This window comes from Panthera onca, chromosome D3 (assembly GCF_046562875.1).
Source record: "Panthera onca isolate mPanOnc1 chromosome D3, mPanOnc1 haplotype 2, whole genome shotgun sequence".
Taxonomy (NCBI): domain Eukaryota; kingdom Metazoa; phylum Chordata; class Mammalia; order Carnivora; family Felidae; genus Panthera; species Panthera onca.
In genome coordinates, this window is record NC_138350.1 from 89,832,354 (window position 1) to 89,858,789 (window position 26,436).

Sequence of the window (26,436 nt, forward strand, 5' to 3'; positions counted from 1 at the left end):
GAGCACAGCCCCTGGCCCCACCCACACCCATGAATCAGAACGTCCACTTACGTAGGTGATTCCTCTGCACGTTCAAGTTGGAGAAGCGCTGCCTTCGGTGACTTGTCCAGGGTCGGTGGGGCGCTGAGCATCCCTGTACCAGATTCATGGTGTGCACCTGCATTCGGGGGCTTTCTTGCTCCCCCAGATGCACGGACTTTCTACAGAGACCCCACAACCCACGCTTGTTGTCCACGCGCTTTTCCAGCTGTGACTCGTCTGTATGCAAGCCTTCTTCTGGTGATGAGTCATCATTTATAAACCCCTTCACGAAGAGTCATCGAAGTCTAATGGTGCCACACGTGGAGCCCAGGAGGCTGACTCACCGGTGATGCAGAGAGGTGAGTCCCAGTCGTTCCGATGTGAGAGCTTGTGAGCTGGCTTCACAGAGCTTTGTGTTGACACAGCTGAGTCCCTCCACGCCCAGCTCCTGTGGACCAATGCAGGTGACAAAGAGGTTCAGCCTCGCCACGTCCTCTGGGTGTGAGCAGAACGTGCATGGGAGGGGTGAGAACTTAGACCTGAAATTGCCCGCATTGTCCTCATCGCTGCCGCTACTTCTGGACGCCTCCCCGACGATGGGGGCCGGTGGCCGAGGATCTTATCTCCTACTGGCCAACAAAGGAGCCTGCCACGTGGTGGTTTGGTGTCCTTGTCACCTCTGTGTAAGGAGAAGGATGCTGCAGGGACAAACGAGCTGAAAGATGGCTCCGGAGAATTTAATTCAAAGCAACGGTGCCGCGTGCCTTCCCCTAAGCTGGTGGCCCACCTCGCGTTTGTCAGCAATGGTCTCCCGTTTGCATCGGAACGTGGTTCCAGGGAAGGAAAGAGAAAACAAATTTCTTCATCAGGCACAAGAACTCTGTGTGTGTGTGTATGTGTGTGTGTTCAATTAGAATTATCTTTATAATCTTTGTCTCTGAAACTCACACATGTGGGCGGTGGGATAGGCACCCTCCCGGTCCCTGCGCCTCGTCCCCGAGCCCTGCAGGCTGCTCACGCGGGCTCAGGTGCACCTGCTCTGGTGTCCTCAGCACCGCTCATCCAGCCACAGCCCAGCCGGACAAAGTGCCGTGGCGGCCGGAGGGCTCGATGGCTCGTGGCGGTGGACTCGATGCCGAATGAACTTTGAGTGTCCTTGCCTCTGTCAGGAGGTGTCACAACCTTCGACGTAGCTCGCGTGGGTGTTAATTATTTCCTTTTCATTTCCAGCTGGCGCAGAGCGTTAGCACCTTAAGTGGCTTCATTTGATCCCTGCTCTCGGGAACAAGGTAATTAAGTCAGCTGCGACTTAAGGAAAGGCCCTGCCTCGACTTGTCGCCCGTCTTCAGACAGCGCTCCATCCTAAATCATTTGATAATGTAAGAGGCTCGGTGCAGTTCTCTACTTGACTGAGGCTGAGTTCATTAGGTCACAAATCAGTAATTGATTCTCCGTGTGTCTCTGCTGGTTTTATTACAGTAATGAGGACTACCTTTTTTTCTCATCTCCTCTAATATGTTTCCCAAACCATCAGCTTCTCAGTTTGGTGTCAGGATGACTTTGACAGGTTGTTAGCAACTATATGAAGTACGGAACATCACAGAAATGTCTCAAACTGTGTTGCTGTGTACTCCACGGAGCCTTAGGTGGTCCCGAAATAAGTGAAAGCACTTGCGAGGAAAAAAGTTACAGCAGCGATTGAAAATATGACTACGGGCTTGACGTCCTAATGAAGTTCTTTGCACCGTTGGATCCGTTTCACTCACAGGGCAGGGCTGGGTGGCCTCTGCAGCTCTCCAGAACGTTCCCGAGCAGAAAAGCGGCAAAGCGAGGGTGAAGAGCAAAGCAGACACTCTTGCTGCGGAAGTCGCAGACCCTCCTCTCTCTCCTCGGGGCTCTTTTTAAAAAGTGAGAGACGATTTGTGAATCTCTGTACAATCTGCTCTCCCCCTGCAGTGCTGTGTATCGTAGAAAACGAAAATCCGTCGTAGGATGCTCAATGGGAGAGAAACGTAGTGTTATTTATTGTAATTCTACTCCAGGCTGAGGAGGCTTCAAACTTAGAGAGTTACACAGACAAAAGGGAGAAAAATGCATTTCCCCCCCCCCTTTTTTTAAATGATTTAATCGAAACACTGGAAGAAAATTTATTTATTAATTATTTTTTTAAATTGGGAGACACAGAAAGAGTGAGCGGGGGAGGGGCAGGGAGAGAGAATCCCAAGCAGGCTCCACACTCAGCCCAGAGCCCGACGCGGGGCTCAATCTCATGACCGATCATGACCTGAGCCGAAACCAACAACAGTCAGCTCATCCGACTGAGCCACCAAGGTGCCCCACGGTAGAAGAAAATTTAATGTTTATATTTATCCAATGAACATGTTCTTGAACTTTCTAGACTTTTCTGTCTGTTTGTTTATTCACGTATTTATTTAGAGGTTGAGGATTTGGCTTGTGAGAGTTGGCACTTTTGGTGCTATCGGGAATTTCAAGTACAGGGTACCGAGGAGTCTTGGTATCATTCTCTGGCGAGGCCAGACCCTAAAACCACAGGCCGCAAAAACAGTGATGCCAGATGGCCTGGTTTCTTGCAGCCCATACCTGTCCTGTATGGGGGACGCAGGTCAAAGTCGAGTGTACGTGAAATTAACGATGCTTCTGCTTCTGCTTCACAAAGATTCAACAGCAAAACAATAGACCGTCCATGTTCCCCTTGAAGTCAGAACTCACACGACCGCTGGGTAAGGAACAAACAGCCTGGAGGTGTGGCTGTTCGGCCTCAAGACTGACTTTTGTTACACAGCTAAGTGTCTTGCTGACTGAGTCACGAGTGGTGACCCTGGGGAGCTGACCCTGTGAAATGGGTCCAAACTGCAGATTCGGGTGCACTAAAGACAAAGCACTTCTCCCACTCCACGCTTGACATAGAGGGACTGAGGGCCTGGTGACCGGCTTAGTCTCTCCGACGTGGTGGGTGACATTGAGAGCTGGCTCCCGCGTGTTGGGGAGCCACATCCAGAGCTGTCCATTTTTCCCATGTTTGCAGCCTGAGATTATGAAAAGCTTTTATCAACACTAAAAATAATATTTAGCAAGCCTCATCGATCCTTCTTTAAATAAAGCACCTGTTTTAGGTGAGGTTAGCAATTTTATTCATAGGATTAATTTCATGCCACAAACTGCTGTGCAATGTCGGACAAAAGATCTTTTTATAAATTCAACATTGGAAAATAAGTCATAATCCCATCTGCCCCCTTCATTTCTCTCCACTCTGTAGAAGAAACCCAACGATACAAGGTCTCCTGCAGACCGAGACAGGTGGAACCAGTATTAATAAATCACCACAAATATATAGATGAAGGTGACGGTGGCTATAAGAAATCGAATCATTACACGCGTGCTGCTGCTCGGGGCCGACTGACTGGTTTTTGGCACAGAACTTGGACACCAGAGCATCCAAGCGAGTTTCCAAACAGCCCCGGTCCCAAGGCTTCCTGGGGTTCCAGGTTCAACACCCTTCCGTCTCTCTGGCCTCTAACAGATGAAGCTCCAATCTCCCAAGAGAGGGCAGGCGCATCTGAAAACAAACAGCGTTTAGAAGGATTCTCGGTGTCCTTATTCTGAGTCTCTGTAATAGTTGAGTGCAGGCAACTCTGCTATAAAAGGAAGGAAGGAAGGGAAAACACTGGCAAATTAAAAGTAAGCCCTTAAGTAAAATAGCAAATTGCTATGTAAAACCTAAGTCGAGTAAGATCTCTATTTGCCAGCCTGTAACTGGGTTTTGAAGGAAAGGGAATCCCCACAGCACGTACTAAGAATATTTTGCTGCCTGCTGCTTTTTCTGGCAAGATCTTTCTGGTTTGTGCAAAGACAGCTGGACTCTGCTGGGAATTGGGCGGCAACTTTAGTGTGGTGGCCGTCGTCTGAGAAGGTAGCAGGCTCTGGAAGCATCAGTGGGCCCTCGGACACAGAGTTGCACGTGTTGCTCTAACATCAAACGGCAACAAATCGTCCCGGCCCCCCCCCGGGCCACAAAGCTGGTCCCCTAGCCACAGTGGCACATTGCTGCACACGGGGCCCAAGGGTCTCAGGAGCACTAATCATAGACTTACGGGAGCCTCGACATGGAAATGCTTCACCCAACCCACTTGGCAGATTCCTAGTGATATCTGTTTGCTGATCAGAAATCAGTTTTGATTTGTCCCTTTTTCCTCCAGGCTCTGGGCTGTTCTTTGTGTTAGAATGTCGCCCGGCCCGTACTTTTATTCAAATCCCAGCTAGTTTTCAGATCCAGTATGGTCTAACTGTCTTAGCCGGCTGGGGCCTGCTCTAGCAAAACAGCACGGACTGGGGTACTGACACAGCCGACAGTTATTTTTCACGGTTCTGGAGGCCGGAAGCTCAACATCGAAGTGTTGGCAGATTCGGCTCCTGGTGAGACCCGATTCTTGGTTCTTGGCTTGCAGACGGCCACCTTCTTGCCGTGTCCTCACATGCCACAGGGAGGGAGGGGGAGGGGGAGAGACAGACGGGCTTGAAGAGAGGGGCAGGGAGAGAGACAGAGGAGAGAGGAAGAGAGAGCTCTGCTCTTTACCCCTTATAAGAGGGGCACTGGCCCCCTCATAGGCCACCTTCAAGATTCCATCTAAAGCCGATCACCTCCCAAAGGCCCCGTCTTCAGATACCATCACACTGGGGGCTAGAGTTGCAACATATGAATTTGGGAGAACACGTATTCAGTCTATGTCACTCACCATGTCCATAAACCTTTGGGTTCAGATGCAGCCTGTCTGTTCTCCCCATCCTGGGCTTCCTCTTGTCCGGACTCTGGGACACACTAGGACTGGGAGCTCGTGACGTCTGGGCCCCAGACCTTCGCAGCTGGTGCTGCTTGGCCACTCTACCCAAGGAAGTGTCCCTTGGAGACCCTAGGTTCAGGAAGCATGAGATGGAATCCAATCACCTTCCCTCCAAAAGGCCCCCTCTATTCCCACCTTCACCTCTGAAACCCCAGCCAGTGCCAGGCACCTGTTTGTCCCCACTTCTGTCTCTGCGCCGAGCCCGACCCACGCCCCCCAGGCCCTCACACGGCAAATTCTGAATAACATTCACTCTGCTTTTATCTATGCTTGTGGTCTGCCCTGAAACCACCCTACTTGCATCGATGGTGCCTGACCTGTGTGTTAGAGAAGACACTTGGCTATCAGCTTGCCTCTGACCCTGCCCTTCCAATGACCCTCCAAGCTGCTCCTGAAACGTCTTTCTAGAGCCAGAATCCAGAGCGGGGATCCATGATAACTCAGGTATTTAGCACCCTTCAATATCTCCCAGTGCTCTCAGGATGGGGCCAGACACACATGGCCACGTATGGTGAGGCGCGATGTGTTTACGTTCATCTCTCAGCGTCTCTTGCCTCCTTCCCCTACCACCCCACCCCTGCTTTGCAATCGACATTCCAGACTGAACAGAGCACGTTCCACAGTTTCTGGGATATACCAGGCTCCCTCTGGCTTCAGGATCTTTAGATAAGGTCTTTTCTTGATTTTGGATTTCTCCTTTCCCTTGGTCCCATCCTCAAACACATCCTGCCTCCTGCAATACATTACCCTGCTTTCCTAGAACAAGGATGAGTGAACAGTAGACACTCCAAATACATTTAATGAATTAATGAAATAAACTCAACACCTAGACCTCCAAACAAGCGCTGTGTTCTTCATACTATTTCCTTTAGGAAACAAACACAAAATGTTAATTTTTCAAAGAGCCAAATTCCTGGCTTAAACCTGCTTAGGATGATAACTTTTAAGAAACTCTCTGTCTCTGTCTCTGTCTCTCTCTGTCTCACACACACACACTCAATGAGATTTTCTGGCATGACTATCTGCGTTCATTCCCTGATGGGTTCAATTATAGAAATAAAATTACAGCAATAAAATTTGTTACCAAAGAATGAAAATATTTGAGCACTAAGGAAAGATACACACGGTGCCTGGGTCTCAAAAAAGTCTTTTCTTTTATATTAAGAGTTATCTTTCTGTTTATTGAATAAAACTTCATTGACTGGGCTCTTGCCACGTGCAGAGTGCTGTGCGGGGGCCTGAGGCTACGAGAAAGAATGAAACAGAACACCTGCCCTGGGGGCCTTGGCTGACAACATGCTCTGATGTGCCTGCTTCTGCCCTGGTGCTACTTGTCCATCAGAAGAGGGAGGGAGAAGAAGGGGGGCTCTGGGGGTGCGGGTCAAGAGAAGAGAGCTCAGGTAGCCACTGAGGCCGGGGGTGTTCTGGGGAATGGAAACAGGTGATGAGAACTTGTCGGGTCACCTTCCAGGAGGTGGGATGGAGACCCTCTCCCGCTCACCAGCCTCGTGGGCAAACCCCTCACTGCTGAGATGGGCAAGGGCTCCTTGCTGACATCTGGGTTCCGTTTTTGAAGGCGGCGAGAATAGGAAGATGAGGAGACCGTGGCGTGTGATGTATGCCAAGGTGGCGACCGGATATTTTAAAATCCGAACAGAACTTCCACACGTAATGGTCAATGGAATGGGGTCGCTACGTTTACTCTCCCATTCTCCTACCGACGGAAACGTGGTCGTATCCAGGTGGAATGGGAATACAGCATTCTGTTTAATGAATCTATCGTAATTTATCAAGCCATTCTCTTCCTGGTAGATATTTCGGCTGTGGGCAATGTTTCCTATTACAAACTATACTCAACCAGCGTCCCTGTGCATGTGTCTTTATGTTTTTATTTTTTGACAGAACTGTAAAAGTGAGCTTCTCTGGCCAAAGGGCATGCAAATGTCATATTTTATTGATAATGCCAAGTTGATCCCCCAAAGTTTGTACCAGTTGGCTGTTCCTGCCAGAAGTTACGATGATGCCTATTTGGTCGTATCCTCAGTAGTAATAAATAGGTAATTGCGAAATCTGATTTGGGAAAAGGGTGTCTTATTGGGATTTGCTTCCATATTCCTTCATCAGAAGTGTGGTGGGACATCGTTTCGTAGACATTTACCATTCGTAGCACTTCTTGCCGCTGCGTATTCTTTGTCCCTTCGAGGGAACCGTTTGTCATTTTCTTTTGATCTGCTGAAGTTTATTTGAATATGAGATTTTAATACTTAGATGTAAATGTTTCCCCTCACAGTCTGTCACTTGTCTTTTAATTTTGTTTAGTCTGGATTTCACTGGGAAAAGTTTATAGTATTTTGTAGCCAAATAGGTCATTTTGGTCATTGTCTCAGTTTGTTCACTCTTATGGCAAGGTTGCGCAGATATTCTCCCGCATTTTCTTTCAATGCTCCTTTGGTTCCTATTTTTTATATTGGGTCTTTGATTTAACAAGAATATGTTTTTGTTTGTGGTAGAAAGTAGCAATTGTTCCCTGCTCCCTCCCCATGGGTAGTCAATCGTTCTCATTCTAAGTATTTTTTTTTACATTTTTTTCAATGTTTATTTCTGAAAGAGAGAGAGAGAGAGAGCATGAGCAGTGGAGGGGCAGAGAGAGAGGGAGACACAGAATCCGAAGCAGGCTCCAGGCTCAGAGCTGTCAGCACAGAGCCCGACGCGAGGCTCGAACTCACGAACCGCGGGATAACCATCTGAGCCAAAGTCAGACGCTCAACCAAGTGAGCCACCCAGGTGCCCCGCATTTTAAGTATTTTTTTCAAGAAATTCTTTCTGCACTAATTTGGAATGCCCCCTTTATCCTAGATTGCCGACGTAAATATACTTGAACTGGCTTCTGAGCTTTTTGTTCTACTCGCAGATTTGTCTGGTTCTGGACCTGTGTCTTTGTAGCATCCTTATTGGAGGTTGGGAGGCATGTCGGGCCTTCTCTTACCCAGAAGGGAGAGCTCACTGCAGTGCTTTTGTCAGGAGAGAATGCAGATTCCCACACACTCTGGAGGAAATGATTGTACTAATTAAGTGAAACTCTAGGTTAGGAAATCACTTCTAATGGGACAGAAAGGTCTCCCAGAATTTAAGTTCTCCTGGGTGCTCCTCATTTGCATTTCCATACACAAAGCATCCTCTTCGGAGAGGGGGAAGAAGCCAGGCTTGGAATGGCTTCATTTACTCTTCTGGCTTCTGCTCCCAGAGAAGGGAGCCTGCTCCTGTTAAATCTTCAGATCTTGCAGGGCAGTGGGAAACTTCACATTCGCGCAGCGGGAGAGCAGAAACTGTGGAGTGTGGGTGTAAATCTCAGGCAGCTGATTGTTGGAACCCACAAGCTCTATCTTGTAAATAATTCACTCCGGTGCAGGAAATCTGCATATGTGGATGAAATGTCATTTATAACTCATAGGATATCGGCTTGGCTGGGAACGACTTTCCAATCCCTTCAACTCATTAAGCCCTGCTAAGGAAGAGGGAACACAGATGATATAGAATAAACTCCCCACAGTAAGCCTGTGACTGGTGCAGACGAGTTAGCAATGCCCAACCTGAAAATAAAACCCGAGGACATGCCTGCTACTCACTCAGCCTGCCGTAGACCCAGCGCCCCTGTTAGCTTGGCTCTCCCCGCTTGCCCACGGGGAAGCCTTCTCTAAAATCTCCAGGCCCAGGCCTGGCCTTCTCTAAAATCTCTGCGAGGACCCGGAGAAGGTGTGGCTGAGGTGTGTTCTTGGGAAGGGGCGCGTGCTCACTGGCTGCAAAGAGAATATATAATGTTCCAATTAAGAACTCGGCTCCATGAAATTCTGGAACTCACATTGATGACTTATGGAGAAACAAGACGGTCTTGGTAATGAGATCCTTTTCTCTCTTTATTAAATATTGATTGAATATGGAAGAAATTCAATTTCCAATGGAGTTGAAATCTTATTTCTAGGGTGTTGGTAATAAGACTTTTATTTTTTCATTTGTTTGTTTGTTTCAGCTTTGACGCCCGGACTATGAACAGCTCTAGAGTGGAACTCTGGAAGGGCTTTGCTCTGTCCTTGCTGCTGGGAGCTGACACGTGGCTGCCCACGTGATTGAGGGTCGTTGCGGGTTTTTTTATGTTTATGTTTATTTTTTTTGAGCGAGGCTGGGTGCATTGCAAAAGACAACACGCCTGCAGTGGGAGGAGGGAAGAATTTTTATCTATGGAAGAAAAAATAAAATTCGTATCGCCCCTCCCTCCCCCAAGATTGCCTCTAAGCCTCTGAGAACATTTCCAGGTAACTGTGAACCTATCTGATACACAGAGCCCTTAATTAAGCACGACAGTAATCACTCTAGAAATAAACTCAGAGAAGGGCTGAGGTTTCTTGGCCTTCTTCCCACGAGACTTATTTACTAAAGGACCAGGAGGGACTCATTATGAAATGGTTTACCTATTAGAAGGCCCCATGTCACTGGCTCTGAGAGGCAATTAGAGCTCTGTAGGCCCTTGTCGAGGCCACGCCAGCCGTCTCCCGGAGAACTCGGGTGGAAGGAAGCCACTCACTGCAGCCTCTGTGTCCACGCCACTTATCTGTGTGGCCCGACGCTCCGTCAGGGAAGGATCTTAACTTCTTCCGGCCCAATTTCCTTTGTACAAAATAATTCGATAGCTCAGTATCCCTACTCTACTAGGCAGCTGCAAATTGATTGCTTGATGAATGTTCTAGAATCATTTTTTGAAATTGCTAAGATTATCCTCTACCCTCTTCTAAAAGGTGTACGCCTGCTACGTTTGTCCTTTCCGGGTCTCCAAACACCCCTCGTGTCCTCCTGTGAGTCCCCAGCAGTAACAGTCTTGCAGAAAAGAACCAAGAAGGGAAAGACACACAAATATGGTGTTCATTTTCAAACCTTGAAAAAGGAGATAATTACAGGTACTGTTTACAACGTCTGGCTTTAAAGCTTCATAGTACAAGCAACTCTTTGTTAAAATAAATAATGAGTTGATATATTTAAGGTCATGCTTCAGGAAGAAAAGTAAGAATAAGGTCCGTTTTTACTGAGTCATACAATTAGCTGAGGAAAAGGTAATGGATCTAAAATAACTCTGAGACCCTAACATGCAGGGTTTTGAGTATCAGTGTAAATGAAAGGCAGGTTCACAGAAAATTCTATGAAACAGAACTCCTTATTAAGTTGAGGGCGCTGTGTTGGATGGTTTCTCAGGCTCAGTCAAAGCCTAAGTGAGTTATCAAAGAGAACTGTGATCAGGCCGGCTTTACGGCTCCAACATGATTTTAGTATCTACATCATCGACTGAATTTTTTTAGTTTTCAAAACTATATTTGACACTGTGCCAAGGGAACTCTCCCAGATCATACCATATGGTCATTAGTTTAGCGGAAGTTACTACTCACTTCTAAGAAGTCTTGTGCGGCTGATGCTGAATTTCACGGTCTCCTAAGAAAGCATATTGACTGATAACTGGCAAAAGACCGCAAGCAAAACATTCTGTCCATGGAAGTCAGTCTAGTCGGGGAGAGGGCCGTGGGAGTGATAGGAGTCCAGGAACGAGGTTTCATTTAGCAGAAGGAGAGACAAACAGCCAGTTAACTATGTGGCCTCCAAAGCAACTTTCCCCAACTCTTCTCCGGCTAAAGAATTTGAAATACATTTTCAAGACGTGGGGAAATGAAAGAAAATGATTTTCTTAAAAGGAACTGACGAATGAGAAAATAGTTCATATGGGGTTTTATTCTTCCTGTGGCTGATGGTTCTCTCTGGTAGCAGATTATGTGCACAGGGAGGGACATTACTTCTTTGATGTTATTAGGGGCACCGAGCTATGGAAAAGAGAACTCGCTATTACCTGCTATTAACTAGACAAAGCCAATGTATCAATCGTTTCAGAGAACCCCCACCCCTCCGTGTCCATCCGCATGGGAAACCAGGGCCAGGTACCGCTAAGTAATTCACGGTGCTGCTTCTCATAAGCAGAGGGCACCCGTTCTTAGGACCAAAGCTCGACTGATTATAGGGGCGGCTGCACAGTATGTATCAGCCATCCAGTTTCAAAGATGGACTTACCTGGGTTGACTTCCATCTTTATTTTAATAATCCACCCGTGGCTAATAGCCTCCAGCCTTGAGACAGTCGAGTACTGAGGCAAAAGGGGAAAAGATGGGATTTCTTAACACTGCTAACGTCTTCACTCTAGTTATAAGAAGATGGGATGGCAGGGGTGGGGGGCGCCTGGGTGGTTTAGTCGGGTAAGCGTCTGACTTTGGCTTAGGTCATGATCTCCAGGTTTGTGAGTTCGAGCCCCGCCTCGGGCTCTGTGCTGACAGCTTAGAGCCTGGAGCCTGCTTTGGATTCTGTGTCTCCCTCTCTCTCTGCTCCTTCCCCACTCTCACTCTGTCTCTCATTCTCTCTCTCTCTCTCTCTCACTCAAAAATAAATAAACATTACAAAATTAAAAAAAAAAATCTTTAAAGAAGATGGGATTGGTGATTTCATTATTGTTGAGACATATGTCACTGAGTCTTAACGAAGTGCTTTCAGAGATATTGGGACTCAGTGTGCCCCCAATTACTACCTGCAAACACAAGATACTAAACCTCCCAGACGCATAGTATTTCACAAGAGGTTAAGTGTGAAGTTCTGAGCAGAAACATGGTCCTTGAACCAGCGAGCATTGATCAAAAGGAAAAAAAGGTCCTATTCTACTGCCTGGAATGTTATAGGAAAGTTGTTTTAGTTTCACACCCAGGACTGGCTTTGGAGGCACAGCAATTACCAATGTCTATGCTGTATGATCCATGAAATAATGGGGATTATACATACCCCAAACATCTTCCCACTGGCTGCTGAGCTCACCGTCGTGTGATTTATTATTAAGTGCTGTTTTACTTGCCAGCATTTTGTGGTTTAACAGCCCACCTGAGTGTGAATTAGTTTATCAACTGGCTTTCTTATGAAAAGACAGATGAGGCTACATGAAAATGCTTAGCACATGGGTAGGAAGCAGCTGATGAAAACAGAAGAATGGCCCAGAAGACGAACTCCCTTGCCTTTGAAACTTTGCCCGGGTCTGATCGTTCAGTTAACTCAATAGGTTCCTGATCTAGAAGAGTCTCTTCATTCCCAGGTTAACCTTGGACTTGAAAAACAATGGAAGAAATGAGGAGGATGGGAGGGAGGGGACTGAGTGAGAGGCGCTGCCTCCTTCAACTCAGGAGCGTCATGCCTCCTGTAGCACCTGGCAGAGAGGTGCGTCACCCAGAATGGGATGTGGGACAGCCGCTGGCACTTCCCCCGTCATGGGCCCTTCCCCGCTTTCGAGGGAGCCTGGACACTGACCCGGTTAACGTCGGACAAGGGGTATTCACATCCCGTCCGTTTACCTAGGCTTCCACTTACTTAGATGCTGGCTGATAAAATGTGTGGTCCCCTTTCAGTCCCCTTTCAACTATTACCTGTGAAACGCACAAACCTTCTAGACCTTGTATGAGGACCAGCTAGCTACACCTTATGGAGGACTGGAGCACTTCAGGGACCTTACCTTTACAATGTGAGAAGGAAAAGCAACGGAGAGCAAGACAGAGGAAGGGGATAAGGCTGCCTGCGGCCTTCAGGTCTTTCCCTGGTTGGAAACTCTGCACGGAGCCCTTGTGCTGCAGGAGCACCGTGCGGGAATGTGCTTATTTTGCGGTTGAAGGGATTGAGGGGGTGTGTTGCAGAAATTTTGTCTTAGGACTTCAAACTCATTCATTTAACACCGGTCGTAAGCTTCCCTGCCAGGAACTGTGGGTCACCCTCATCGTCTTTGCCAACAGAATGCCCATATGATGGAGTCCCTAGTGGGAATGGGCTGCCCATCGATGAATGTGGATCAATAACTATAGACATCAGTTGCGACTTTTACTCTTGCCCGTAGTGAAGAAGAAGGCACTGTCTTTCCTGAGTGCAGCTTGAGTTTCTCCCAGCAGGTTGAGCATGCGGACGGAAGAGCCACCCCTGGATGGCATCTCCGCTGGGCTTCGCGGAGTCGGATGTGTGGGAGGGGCGCTCGGAGGCAGGGGCCAAGGAAGGGTCTGTAGGTTTAGGGCTAGACAGGCAGATATGTCTGTCGTGAGCCAGCACCAAGGTCCATACACTAAATGTGGTGACCCGTTCACCCACAGGGGCGCTTCCTTTGTGTGTATGTCCTCTTGGAGTCATGTTCAAATGTCCCAGCCGCTCTCAGCTGCTCTGTCGGGGGTGGGGGTCTGCGTGCACATTCCAGTCTGCGTGGTGGCCGCAGCAGTGAGCAATGAGAATTCTCCCTGATCTCACTCTGAGGATACAAGAGTTGGGGTCTTGGCATCTGGCATCCTGTCCCTGTGAGGTTTTTCTCTTTGTTGCCAGCCTTGGAGGATCCGGGTATCACTTTATGAGGGCAGACGGAATCTTCCTGCCTTAGTCCATGTGGGTTGCAGTAACAAAACAGTGCAGCCTGTGTGGTTTATGAACAACACGAGTGTAATTTCTCACGGTCCAGGAGACTGTAAGCCTGACATCAGGATGCCAGCGTGGTCGGGTTCTGGTCACAGCCTTCTTCCAGAAGAGTGACTTTGACTTCTCATGACGTCCGCACAAAGTAGAAAAGGTGAGGGATCTCTTGGAGCCTTCTTCTATAAGCCAGGAATCCCGTTCACGAGGGGGTCCCTTGTGACCTACTGGTCTCCTAAAGGTCTCATCTCCTGATATCTTCGCATCTACCGTTAAGAGTTAACATTGGAATTTTAGGGGAAGGCAAATGTTCAGACTATAGCACTTTCCAGACACATAGAGCTCTGAGGTTTATGGAGTTGTTCTCCGACCCAATGATGCCACATGAGAGTGTGTAACCTTGTCTCCATAACGCAAGCTTTGGGTCTGATGGCCAGATGCTTCTGTGAACTTCTTCGTGAATAAAAACAAATACGACCACATATACTTCAATGAAAGCAAATAGTCTGGAATTCTCCTTTGGTCCCAGGCAACGCATAAACCTCTTTCCCCGTCAGATTTTTTGAGTAAGTTCTCTTTAGCCTAATGAAACGCTCCACAGGAGTCCCACATTTTGTTCACTGAATTTCAAATCCGGGCTTCCTGGGTTATTCATAGAGTTCGTGAAGGTAAGAGAGGCTCTGCTGGAAGAAGAACACCATGGAGCTGTGAGACGCAAGGCTGAACGAGCGAGGTTGCTTGAGACCCATCTTAGGAGAAAGCCTACGGTTCAGGGAGGTAGCAGTAGCCATTAGCCACACCGTGGCCTCTTGTAGTTCTTGTGAAACCCCACGTAAATTTTCACGTGAATTTCATGGAAAATGGCACTTAATGCATACACCAGATGCCGGCAACATCACCTCCATAGTAAATATATATATTTAGATATTTCTTGAAGGTGCCTGCCAAAGATAGGTTTGTTCTCAGTCCTGACCTGTAGAAGCTTATGATGGACATAGAACAGTGTTGGGTGTTGAACAAAATTGCCCAGAATAGTGCTTACTGTGCGAAACACACGGCAGGTGCCTAATAAAAGAATTGTTATCAAACAAACAGCGAACACATGTGTTAAATACAAATCAATAGCTCAATAGCTCAGGCGTGTGCTAAGGCACAGAAGTGAGCAGTGTGGTCTTGCCCTCAGCGAGTTCCTGCATCAAACTGGAGGACAAGTCTCATTCCCCAGAGAGAAGAGTGAACCACAGTAGGCAGGGTCTCATCGATGCCACGGACACAGGGCAAGGGCTGGTGGCGGGTGGCGTCCTGAGAAAGAGAAAGGGCGCTGGTAGATCCTAAGTTCTGGCAGCTGATAGGAGCACACACGTGCAGGATAACATCTAGAATTCTCAACCGTGATTTAGAGTACAGGAAAAATGAGCTAAAAATTAACCCTAATTTCTGATAGGTCCTCAAACCTTCCACTGCTCAAAAATGGTGGTGGTCATGTTGGTAGGAGGGACTAGATCCAATTCTGTGAAGCACGTGGTCCCCTCTGTGACCACTGGGGTCAGGGCTGAGACAGGATGAATTTGCTCTCTGTCAAGGAGGCTTAGGGGAAGAAAAGCCTACATCAAGATTTGCTGAAGATCATATGCAAATCAGCTCACTGATAGAAATACATGGTAATTCCTTGTGTGTGTGTGTGTGTGTGTGTGTGTGTATAAAGCGACAGGAAGTTAAAAGTCATGAACAAGAGCAAAAGAAAAAAAAAGATACAATTTTCCGGTTTTCCAAAAAGCTTGGAGTTCATGCCAAGACACGTCTGAGTGCTGGTGTGGCTTTTCTACCTCCGTGTACCTTTGCCGTCCCAGGAAAGAATGTGTGATGATCCAAAGACAGAGTGAAGGTGGTGTTAATTAAGTCCTGGCTCCACCACCAGTTGGCTCATGACCTTGGGCAGCTCACCTAACCTCTCCGGGCCCGAGTTTTCATCCCTACAAATTGGGCAAGATTGCCGGGAGGCCCAAGCGAGATGACCAGATGCGCACTTGCGTTCAGAGGAAGCACCGTTCATCGGGAAAAGCTGGGTGTCTCGTGACACATCCTCGAGCATGGTTCTCTGTGCGTCAACAGCGGAAAGCTGGGCCTCCATTCCAGGCAGGTTTGGGGATCGACTGGAGGGCCAGACCGGAGCAAAGGCGACACGGCTCAGCAGATCTTAGGTAGTTCATTTCAAACAACTAGAAATTGTACTGAAACATTTGCCTGACGGTGTCCCGCACATCTTCCGAAAATTCTTTTTCGGAAACTTAAACCTTGTGGTGTGTTAAGCCAGGCCTGCCCTCCCTCCAGCCAGAAGAATGTGCTGATGTAATGTGGGCCGCCGAGGCAAGGCCACGTGAGATCCACTCCGAGAACGGTCTTCCGTGTTTTCCAGCTTCCGCACATCCGTTCCCCTCTCTCCTCCCTCCTGGAGTTGCACGTTTGGGTGTCTGTGGCCCTTGCGCTCCTAGAGTTCTGGGCTTTTCACTGAGGCGTCTGCAGCCAGACAGGGCTGGATGAGTTACACAGTGAAGCAAGCATTGGAACGATCACTCCCCCTGCATTGGTTGTGCTTAGGGTAGCACCATAACCATATGTAGGTGTTTAAAAATGCCACTTGGTGATTTTTATTATGTCGTGCTGCAGTCTTCCTATGTCAGTTGGGCTCCTCCCACGTCTATTATGAGGCACGAGAATGAAAGTTCCCACAATTTATGAGCCGAGTAGCAGCGGAGGATTAATAATCAGGGGCCTTTCATTAGAGCCTCCGTTAGGTTAACCCCTCTTTTCTCCCTGGGTTTTCTCTATGGAGAGGAATCGTTGTTTTGAACACAGTCCAGGTTTTTCTGTTAACCCGCTTGGTTGGAGACTCCTGTTGCCATATTTAGGGATTTGTGATACTGCAAAGGTTTTTGCTTTCGGCTTCCTCTTCTCATTTTTTACCCCTTAAAAATAAAGCAGACACGTGTGAAAGAAAAGTTTCTCTCTGATCTGTCGTAGCGAAGGGACTCTTCAGGCACAACCGGGTGATGCCAGCTTTGGCGTCGTGAGGGCGCGCGCTGGGGGGTGTGTCCTCCCAGCGATGGGCAGCCGTGTCGCAGGCACTGCAGAGAAGTGCGGACCACCGATTTGATGCTTCTGAAGGACGACGGCATGGTCCCCGGAGAGGTAGACCGTCGGTTGATGGAGATTCTTCCAAACTCTAAGGGGCTGAGTGTCAGAAGCCAGAGATGGCCATTTAAGGGTGGAGCTCAGGAAGGCAGGGGGATGAGGGCACAGCGGAGCTGATCCCACTTCGCTGCCCAGAGCCTGCGGTGCGGACGTTCTCTCTGTGTCACTCGCTGGCTTTCAGACTCTTTTCAACTGGGTTTCCTCCTGACTCCCTGCTCCCGGTTTATCTTTCTAGACTCTCACTCCACTTTGGTTATCTGGTTTTTCTCCGGACTTCCTGCCAGGCTCTGTTTTCTGAGTTTATGTGTCCCATTACAGCTGTAGGCCCCCAAGCTCTGGTGCAGGCCCTGCACACACACACACATGCGCGCGCACACACACACACACACACACACACACATGTGTTGACTGCTGGGGAGGACTGGACCCCGGGCTCCTTTCAGCAGCCGTGTGGTGTTCCAGAGCTTTACCCACATCAGAGTCCCGCACTCCAAAATGCCTTTGCTTGGAGCCTCCTTCTAGACCATGACCGTGTTTATGGGGCCTCGCTTTGGTTATTTTGGCTTTACGTTTCCTTCTCTTATTCCTGGACACCCCAACCTAGATGGTTCCTGGAGCTGTCCATCACTGCCTACTTCCTTCTGTATGTTCATTCATTCCCATCCGACCCACGCTCATTTCCCTGTAGACCACAGGCAAAGCTCCTGGTGAGCCACAGAGCCACTGACCCCCCAAGCCCTGCTGCTCTAGACATGCCATTTGCGTGGCTTCCTTGTTTCTATTAATGGCACCTCCAGCCATCTGGTCAGCCGGTCATTGCGCCCCTGCACTCCCCCTGTTCTAACTGCACAACACTCTCTACATCCTTTCTTACCCGCACCTCCAATCCCACTGCTCTGCCCCACCCGAGACCCTCAGTACTGCCTGGGGGATCCATGATTACAATGGTTACTCCACAGGCTCTCCATCAAACCAGCGATTTCTCCAGAATTACCTGCTAGCTGTTTCTAAATCATGTTGCGCTTATGCTCAGACAGCCCTCACACCTTCAGGGGCTGGCTGTTCATTGGTTACTAGGATAAGCCTAAATATTTTAAATTAAGGGCCATTCCTTATATATCTGGTCCAAATCTATTTTGCAGCCATATCAAACTTCACTCACCTTCATGTAACCTCCCTCTAGTCCTGCAGGGGTGGTGGGGGGCTATCCTTTTGGTGTTTCTCCTATGGTACTCTTTGCTTATGAGTAATTCTGCCTGGAACAATCAACTCTTCTACCTGAATCCCAGCTCAAACACAACCTCCTCCGAGAGCCTTTCTTCATCTCCGTAGAGACTCTTCCTCTGGGCTTCCTGAACACGCCGCTGAGCTGCCTCCTGGAGACATTTGCCACGGTGTTTATGTGCCCTGAAGCTATTGGTGTTCTTAGATGCTTCATTTTCTTTTCAACTCCAATGCCATTGCATCAAGGACCTTTTCTTCATGATGTGTCTTTCGCTTACTGTAAGAACCTCCTTCACTATGGTGAGCCCTGGAAAATGGTTTGTTCATTTCTCTTGGGAGAAAGAACAGGAGTCTTTCTAGGGTCTCCTTGGCTCCCTAAAGGGGCATTTTATGCATCCATTGTTCCATGAAAATCCTTGTAAGAGTTTTCGCCTCATTCAGGTGAGACTCCCGTGTATGGATTAGAAATAGGGGGTCACATGAAAGGCCTGCAAAATACCTTTCTCCTTTGGGTCTAACATTTTGAACCATGAAAAAAAATCCCATGTCCATTTCTTGTGGCATTTTTAAACTTGACCTGGGTAAAACTTCGGCACTTTCTTGAAGGAGAAAAGGGAAAGTCAGAAACTTGAGAATTTGTAGTGGCTTAAATGCTTCTAATATGTAAGCTAACAGAATTAGTTCAAGAGCAATTATAAAAACCTTAAGTATTCAATATTAAATACAATTTGTGTAATTTCAGAATGGAATATGTTTGAGCTTTCAGAAAAAAAAAACCTAAAAAGATCAGCATTTATTGTTTTACTTTTTGATTGCTTCTGAAAAATTGTATGGTATTGCTTTGTATGAATAAGTCTCCATGAGTAAATTATGATCAAAATTCAAAGCCATCATAAATTAAATGCGTTTTTTTCCTGCTTTGGTATACAAGACTTTCCATTAAGCTAGCCCCATATAATATACCTTGGATGTGTTCAAGAAAGCCCTGTAAATTATAGTAAGTATTTAAAATGGTAAGTAGACATTGGAAAAGGCCACATTAGGATTAATGAATGAAGGGGTTGATACTGAAAATGCACTTGTAAATAAATAACATGAAAAGTAAGGATGACACATTGTTAGGTTAGAGTTACAAGTAGGGATGACAATAAATTGTAGGGTGGCAACCGAGTGTTCATGGAACTTCAGTTTGCGGGGAGAAGCATGTCTAATTTCTTTCCAGCAATGACTTCCCAGTTCCTTCTGGTCTGTGCTCAACCCGGAGGTTTTCCTGTACCATCTCTTCAGATTTGGGAAGTACTCGAGATTTCTCTGCTAACCAGTCTACTCCCTTCCCACCAGAACTCGGTGAATTACTCACGCGCTAGTTGAAGACGAGTAGGCGTGGAGCTGACTTTGGGTAGGAGACCTCGTTCTCTCCGCACCAGGAACTAAATGTGACAGGGAAGGAAACAGACCCAGGATGCAGGCCACTGCTGACAGAAACGGGAACACTGAGCACACACAGGCAGGGTGTGCTTTAAATACGCGTGCTTGTTTGTCTCAAGGAAGGTTTGAGGAAGTGAACGGCACTTTGAGGAGAGAGTTAAATAGGACAGTGTGTACTTGGACTGTTATTTATTTATTTTTTTAATTTGTGTGGCTTTGGCAGAATAGAGTGGAGACACTTGGAAAATTATCTTGGGTATATTTAAAGTTATGGCGCAGACTTTAAGTCTCCTTAGGCGTATGACAGTGCAGCTATCTGAACTCTGGTTTCCTAAATTATCCATACATATACATGAATATGCATGTGTTCTATGATGAAAGGAGAGAGATTTCCTTCTGAGATGTTCATTTTCTCCACCGCCCAAGTTCGCATAGCTCCAATTATGTGATTTGCATACCTGTTAGATTTCTCGTTCGCTAAAGAGGGTAACTTCAACCCGAACCAATAGAAATACTCTTCAAGAATTTATGCCCAGGTGCTTCACTCATGTAAGTTGTAAGAATAAGTAGAAGAGTAAAGCCTGGGTTCTATATCATAGAAAGAAAAATAAATGTAGATGGAAAGTGTACAGTGTCCTGAAAAGAACTGACAGGAAGCCTAAAGCTCTAAGAGACCATGAGAGTTTCTAGAATTTAAAATGATGAGGTGTGCCTGGATGGCTCTGTTGGTTAAGCACCTGACTCTTGATTTCTCACAGTTTGTGAGATTGAGCCCCACGCTGGGCTCTGTGCTGTCAGCATGGAGCCTGCTTGGGATTCTCTCTCTCCCTCTTTCTCTGCTCCTCCCTGGCTCATGCTTTGTCTCCCCACTCTCTCTCTCAAAAAAAAAATTAAACTTTTAAGGAAATAAACAAAATGATTATTAGATAAATTTGATTTCTTTATTTTTTCTTTATTTTTTTAGAGAAAGAGGGAGCATGAGCAAGGGAGAGGGGCAGAATCTTGAGCAGGCTCCACGCTCAGTGTGGAGCCTGACATGGGACTTGATCTCATGACCCCGGGATCATGACCTGAGCAGAAATCAAGAGTGGGACACTCAACTGACCGAACTACTCAGGTGCCTTGCAAAATTCTATTTCTGACTGTGAAGGTATAGCTTACACCGGAATAACTCTTCCACAGGTAACAAAATATAAAAACTCTTTCAAGACACTAAAAAAAAAAACAATAAAAAGCAAGCAGAAACTGGAGGAGATACTGAGTGAGGGTAGTTCCAAATCTGCACAGGGAAACATGGATAGAACTCAGGGAGAGATTCAGACCCCAATGGCTTAAGAAATCATCAGGCATAGTTTGGGTCTCATAGCTGCTTAAAAGTGAAGGGAGAATTCTAGAAATCAGGAAACCACACAAGAGGTAGGCCCCGACTCTGTGTATAAACTCTTTAGTCCTGATTGACTAATGAACTGAATATGCACGGGGGAGACCAGAGTATTTCCATGAAAAAGCAATAGCTACAAGACGGGAAGGACTGAAGAGCGTCCACTGCAGCCCATGTTGAGGAAGACAGAGTTTGGAGTGTGAGTTCCGTCAAGTTCATTGACCACTAGAACAAAAAATCAGTGTACTTTTGAGGAATGCAACATAATCCCAAGTCTCTAGATGGGGCATCTACAATGTCTAGCGTAATAAAAAAAATCACTAGACACGCACAGAAACCATAAAATTTGGCTCAGGGTCAACAGACATTAATACCAATAATATCTGGATGGATTTAGCAACCCAGGACCTGAAAACAACGTCTGTAAATATGTTTAAGGATGTAAAGGAAAATATGATTTTAATAAGTGAACAGATCAGGAACTCAGCAGGGAAATAAAAGCAGTAAAAAGAAATGTAAATTCTAGGGTGAAACATGTAATTCCTGAAATTAAAAAAAAAATTGCTGAGTGGATAAAACAGTGATGAAATTAGAAATCAACAGTAGACGTTACAACCAGTGGGTGAAAGATGAGGAACAAGTGTTTATATAGTCTGAAAATATCCCCAGTAATTACTTATTAATTACAAATGGAGAAATAGTAACTTCACATTCAGAAACCTAGTGAATTCTGTTTTATACAAGTGATCAAAGCCAGTATCACTAACATTGGAACAGAGAAATACCATATAATGTGATGAGAACACAGCCCTTCTGTGGAATTTCTGCCAAAAGGGCATAACCTGAATCCAATTACAAGGAAACACCCACAAACCCAAATTCAGGGACATTTATGAGGCAAGTGGCGTATACTCTTCTAAACATTAAGATAAAGAAAGACAAAGGCCCAGCAACAGCTCCTGATGAAAAGAAACTGACTAGACATAAAAACAAAATGCATTATGAGATCCTGGACTGGTTTCTGGAACAGGGGTGGGATATTTAAAGAACATTAGGGTGATTGATACAATTCAAATATAGACTGTGGCTTAGATAATAGAAGTGTTTCAAGTTAAATTCTGTGAACATGATAATTGTGCTCTAGTCATGTAAGAGAAAGTCTTTGTTCTTAGTGAATACACATTCAAGCATTTACGGGGGAAGTGTCCCAGTGTTGCCAAATTATTCCCAAATGGTTCAGAAAAAATATGCAGGAGGTGAAAGCAGAGAGGTAGCGAGTGTAGAGGTGAGTTCATATAACCCTTAAGGGTCACAGAGACATTTGGTTTTTACTTTGGATGAAATGGAAAGCCATTGGAGCTTTCTAAGCTGAGGAATGACAGGATCTCATATATGTCTAAAATCAGTTCACTCTGGAAACTGTCAAAAGAAAACAAGAGAGGTATGCTGTAGGAAGTGACTGCAATGACCCAGGCCAAGATATTGGTGGCTTGGAGCAGGGTGGGAACAAAGGAAGTGGCAAGAAGTGGCTAGTTTCTGGGCATATTTGGAAGGAAGACCAAACAAGATTTGCTGATTTACCCCATGTGGATTGGAAGTGAAGGAGGCCCCCAGGGTGGTGACAAGGTGTTTGATCTGAGTAAGCAGATGGATAGAGTTGCCATTAATGGTGATAGGGAAGAGGTAAGAGAGGATATGAGAAACTCAGCATGGGATATGTTAAGTTTGAGACAGCTATTCAACATGCAAGTGGAGATGTCAAGGTGAGAGAGTTTTAAGTCGAGTTCAAGGCACGTGTTTAGGCTGAAAGTACGAATTGGGGCGTCTTTGGCATGTGGCTGTTCTTTAAAAGCAGGAAACAGACTGTAGGAGATGCCAAGAGACCGAGTCTAAGTGGAAAGAAGGAGACAGTCAAAGACAGCCCCAGGCAGACCAACCGAGGTCATGATTCCCACTCAGCCGCAGCGTTCATGATGCTAGTCAGGGGACAATTTGGGGACGAGGCAGGAGACTTGACTCACTGCCTTTTACTGAGACTGGCTCCGTCCTGACCGAAGGCACCCAGAAAGAGTTTGCAAGACATCTCCTACTACAAGGATCCCCTCTACAAACTTTGGAGTCGACAGTGATAAGCTAATCTCCATGTATCCACTGTTGCATTTCTAAATAAAGGTCTCTCTTGGACAGGTGGAGCCATCAGAGGCAGGAGATGACATTTGCATTGTCAATAGGAGATCCCCTAATTGTCTACAGTTCCCAACGAGAGCCCCTCTGGGGGTCACAGAGGCAAACACTAGTTGCTGGAGGCCATCACTTCAGTCGTTGGAGCTGACCAGTACAGGATCCCCTTGAGGACTCCCCAACCATGAGGATACCTGTAGAGTTTGCCACTTTTTCCACACTTCTTCTTGGGAAGCTGGATGCTGGTTCACAATTCTGCCGTGTGAATATCTACCTGCAGATGTTCACCTGTCTCCCTCGCCCTTCAAAATGAAGCAAATATACACAGATACAAGACGGAATAAGAGGTATTGAGCAAATCAAGTTAAAAAATGCTTCCTAACACTCTAGAGGCCCAGACACTAAACATATTTTTCCATTTAAGCAGGTTTTTGTGCTGAGTTATTAGGAAAAATGCACTAAACATTTACTTCACCTTCAGCGTCACCTTCATTCTGTCCCCATTGAACTAGGCTAGTATTTATCTCATCAGGGAACTGGGTAAAATAAGTAAGTAGGCAAGGAGTGGGAGATGAAATTCAGGGTTGAGCACTGTCGGCTTATTGATGGTGTTGCGTCCCCAAGTGTCCCATTATCCCTTGGAGCAGCCTCGCTCACATGCTAAAAAGGAGAAGTGGTTATCCTGGGGGGTAATGTATGATCCCCTGGGGCTTTCTCCACAAGAAAATTGACCTTATATGGGCATCCACTGGCTCTCAAGAGGCACTGTATTTTATTCATTTTCCTCCATCGTAAGGCTGGGCGCAAATGAGAACCCAGCCACCCAACCCAGAAGGAAAGCCCTTTTTCCGTTCTGTTCTCTGCTGATGATGCGTGGGGTTTTGCTTTTTGGGAACCTCCCCTCCGATGATGACCTTGATCAATTTAGGCACAGGTTGGCTTCGTTGGTTTTTGGTGATGAGGCTAATTTTTTCCATTCAAATCCAAGGCCAGTTAGCTTTGGTCTGCTCTAAGGGCAACATCTTCACCCTATGTGAGCTTCTTAAAACTTGTGGGTCACTGGTCACAGGAGTGCGGGGACAGAAATGGCAACAGTAGTCCTTTATTCTTCTCCGTATCAGAGGAAAATGCCTTACCTGGGATGCTGAGGGCAAGCGGCGTCCCTGCATGGAAAGCTGCCCATTGATTCTGTGGAAAGTTCTACCAGAATTCCTTGGAAATCACTCTGCGGGGGAGGGGTGCTGAAGAGATGGGGACCCCATTACCTCTGATGGAGGCCTGACACCAGGGCCTTTTTTTAAGGAGGTTACTCACTCTGTCCCATAGGTTATTGCTGATTTGTCTGGTGGTTAAACCTTCCTACCCGTCCCTTCCCTTTATCCTCAGGATTCAATCCATCCAAGAGGCAAATCCTTCCACAGGTCTGTGGCTTTTTAAGTAATTCAAAAAGCAGCCTTGGCAAGAGATTTAGTTTGGAGTCACCATTCCCCCAAACTTCCAGGAATCTCAAGGTAGGAACAGCCAATGAGCGATAGACCTGATTAGGTAAGGATGGACCTTGCACGGCTCATGACACGCGTGGGGCCGATTTGATCAGAGAGGAGGTGGGTCCCTCTGAATCCCAGAGGCTCCTCGCCGTTCCAGTGACCTGCTTCCTCATGTGCTTCATGTCTGATCTCAGGACATTTTCATGTTTCTGGCCTCTTCATAACCATTGCTCCCTTAACAGAGCAATCTTTCCTCTTTCTTTGGTGTTCCAAAGTGTGGAGCAGGTAGTTCTAAGGAAATTCAAGTCACCGCCATAAATCGCAAGTGATTTTCGAAAGATATAGAATACTCCTAAACGATGACATATTTCCAGAAGATCGGTAAAACATTTCTGAGTGATATATGGCTGGGCAGTTGTGTCTGCGCTGGGAACTTGAGGGAGAATATCCAGTAAGCACAGTATTTTATGAGCATTACTGGTCATGTCTTTTGTTTTTAATCGGCAAAAATTGCAGCTGGAGAGGCTGCCCACACCGAAAGTTGGCCTACGTTACGCCAGGTCTGGTGGGAAAAGCTCTGGGGGTTTCAATTTGCCAGCAGGACCAAAGGTTGGTGGGGGACTCGGTGCACGTGGGGAGGGGAAGAAGTCTCGTGTCTGAGAAACAGATGATAGTGTCCGAGGACGGTTCCAGCATTTAAAAGTAATTCTGGGGTGTGGGGCGGGGAGGGGCACTGGATTTATTCAAACAGCCTGCTCTGTACATTAACTACATTCGTGACTTTAATCACTGATAGAAAAGCAAAGCAAAGAAAACAATATATATACATACAGAGCTGCAAAATACTCGGGTGGCTCACCTTCTCCGTCAGTCCCCGGAGACCTTCATCCCAGAGTGCTGGCCGGGAAGGAGGCTCTCGGGCTTGTGGTAGCTGATGACCAAAGTCAACTGTAATCGCAACAGTGTGGTGACAGGTGAGCTAGTTAAAATTTTGCATCTATCTGGCCTCCAGGGCTAAGTCTAGAAAGGATAGGATAAGGAGGGGAGGCCTCCCGGTTACGCTGATGGAGATGAAAAGGAAAGAAAGTTCTCTCCCCTCCACTGGGAGCTAATGGGGCGTGCCTCGCTCCCCGCAGCCCAACCCGAGACTGTGCTGGTGCCCAGCACATCTGGCAAGGCGACTGTGAAGCATGTGATACCCAAACGAACTCGCGTGGACCTCCGGAAACATTCTGAACACAAGGGGCATTGTGGCTAACACGCACATTGGTGCAAAGGCTCTGCTAAGTTGTGGAAGCCTCCTTAATTAAGGATCCGGTGTTATAAAACTCCAAACAGTTGTATGGAGTGTCTCCATAGGTCTTGCGGTGAGTTATCTGCTTTAGCAATTTGGTAACCAGCTCTTCACGGCCACGGTGGCCCCTGTGCGGACGAGCTGCACCCTATGGAAAAAAAATGGTCAAGAACAAACCCAAGAGGGAAGGTGTCGGGAGTGGATTACGTTATACCCAAAATGGAAAAACGATCTTCCTGAAAGCCAAGTAGGAAAAGCTTCGTGAATCGTCAAGGTCTACCAGTATACATCCTAAGTTCAAATACCAGTGCAATTTGATCTGTTGGATACAACTTTGCTACTCACCTACTGTATGCACTTTACTAGAGTGATTTGCCACAGGGAAAGACTGAGTCATTGTAACCATCGACTTCCCCAGAGTACGAAATAACTAACGAAAGTCATGTTCTTAGATGTATCATGTGGAACTCCTAGGGAGCTCCATCTAAGTCTCTGAGACAGGGCCAGAGATGCACTGGCCCGTGTCCAAGTGCGAGATGTGGCAGGAGTAGTTATGGGAGCCGTGAGGATGATTTCTGAGGCTACGCATTTAAAATGTCTCAGGCGTCCCGGATCAATATTGCTCAATAACAAATGGCTTATTACAAATCTTTAAATTTTTTTAATGTTTATTTTTGAGAGAGAGAGAGAGAGAGAGAGAGAGAGCAAGTGGGGGAGGGGCAGAGAGAGAGGGAGACACAGAATCCGAAGCGGGCTCCAGGCTCCGAGCTGTCAGCACAGAGCCCAACATGGGGCTCGAACTCACGAACCGTGAGATCATGACCTGAGCTGAAGTCAGACACTTAACCAACTGAGCCACCTAGG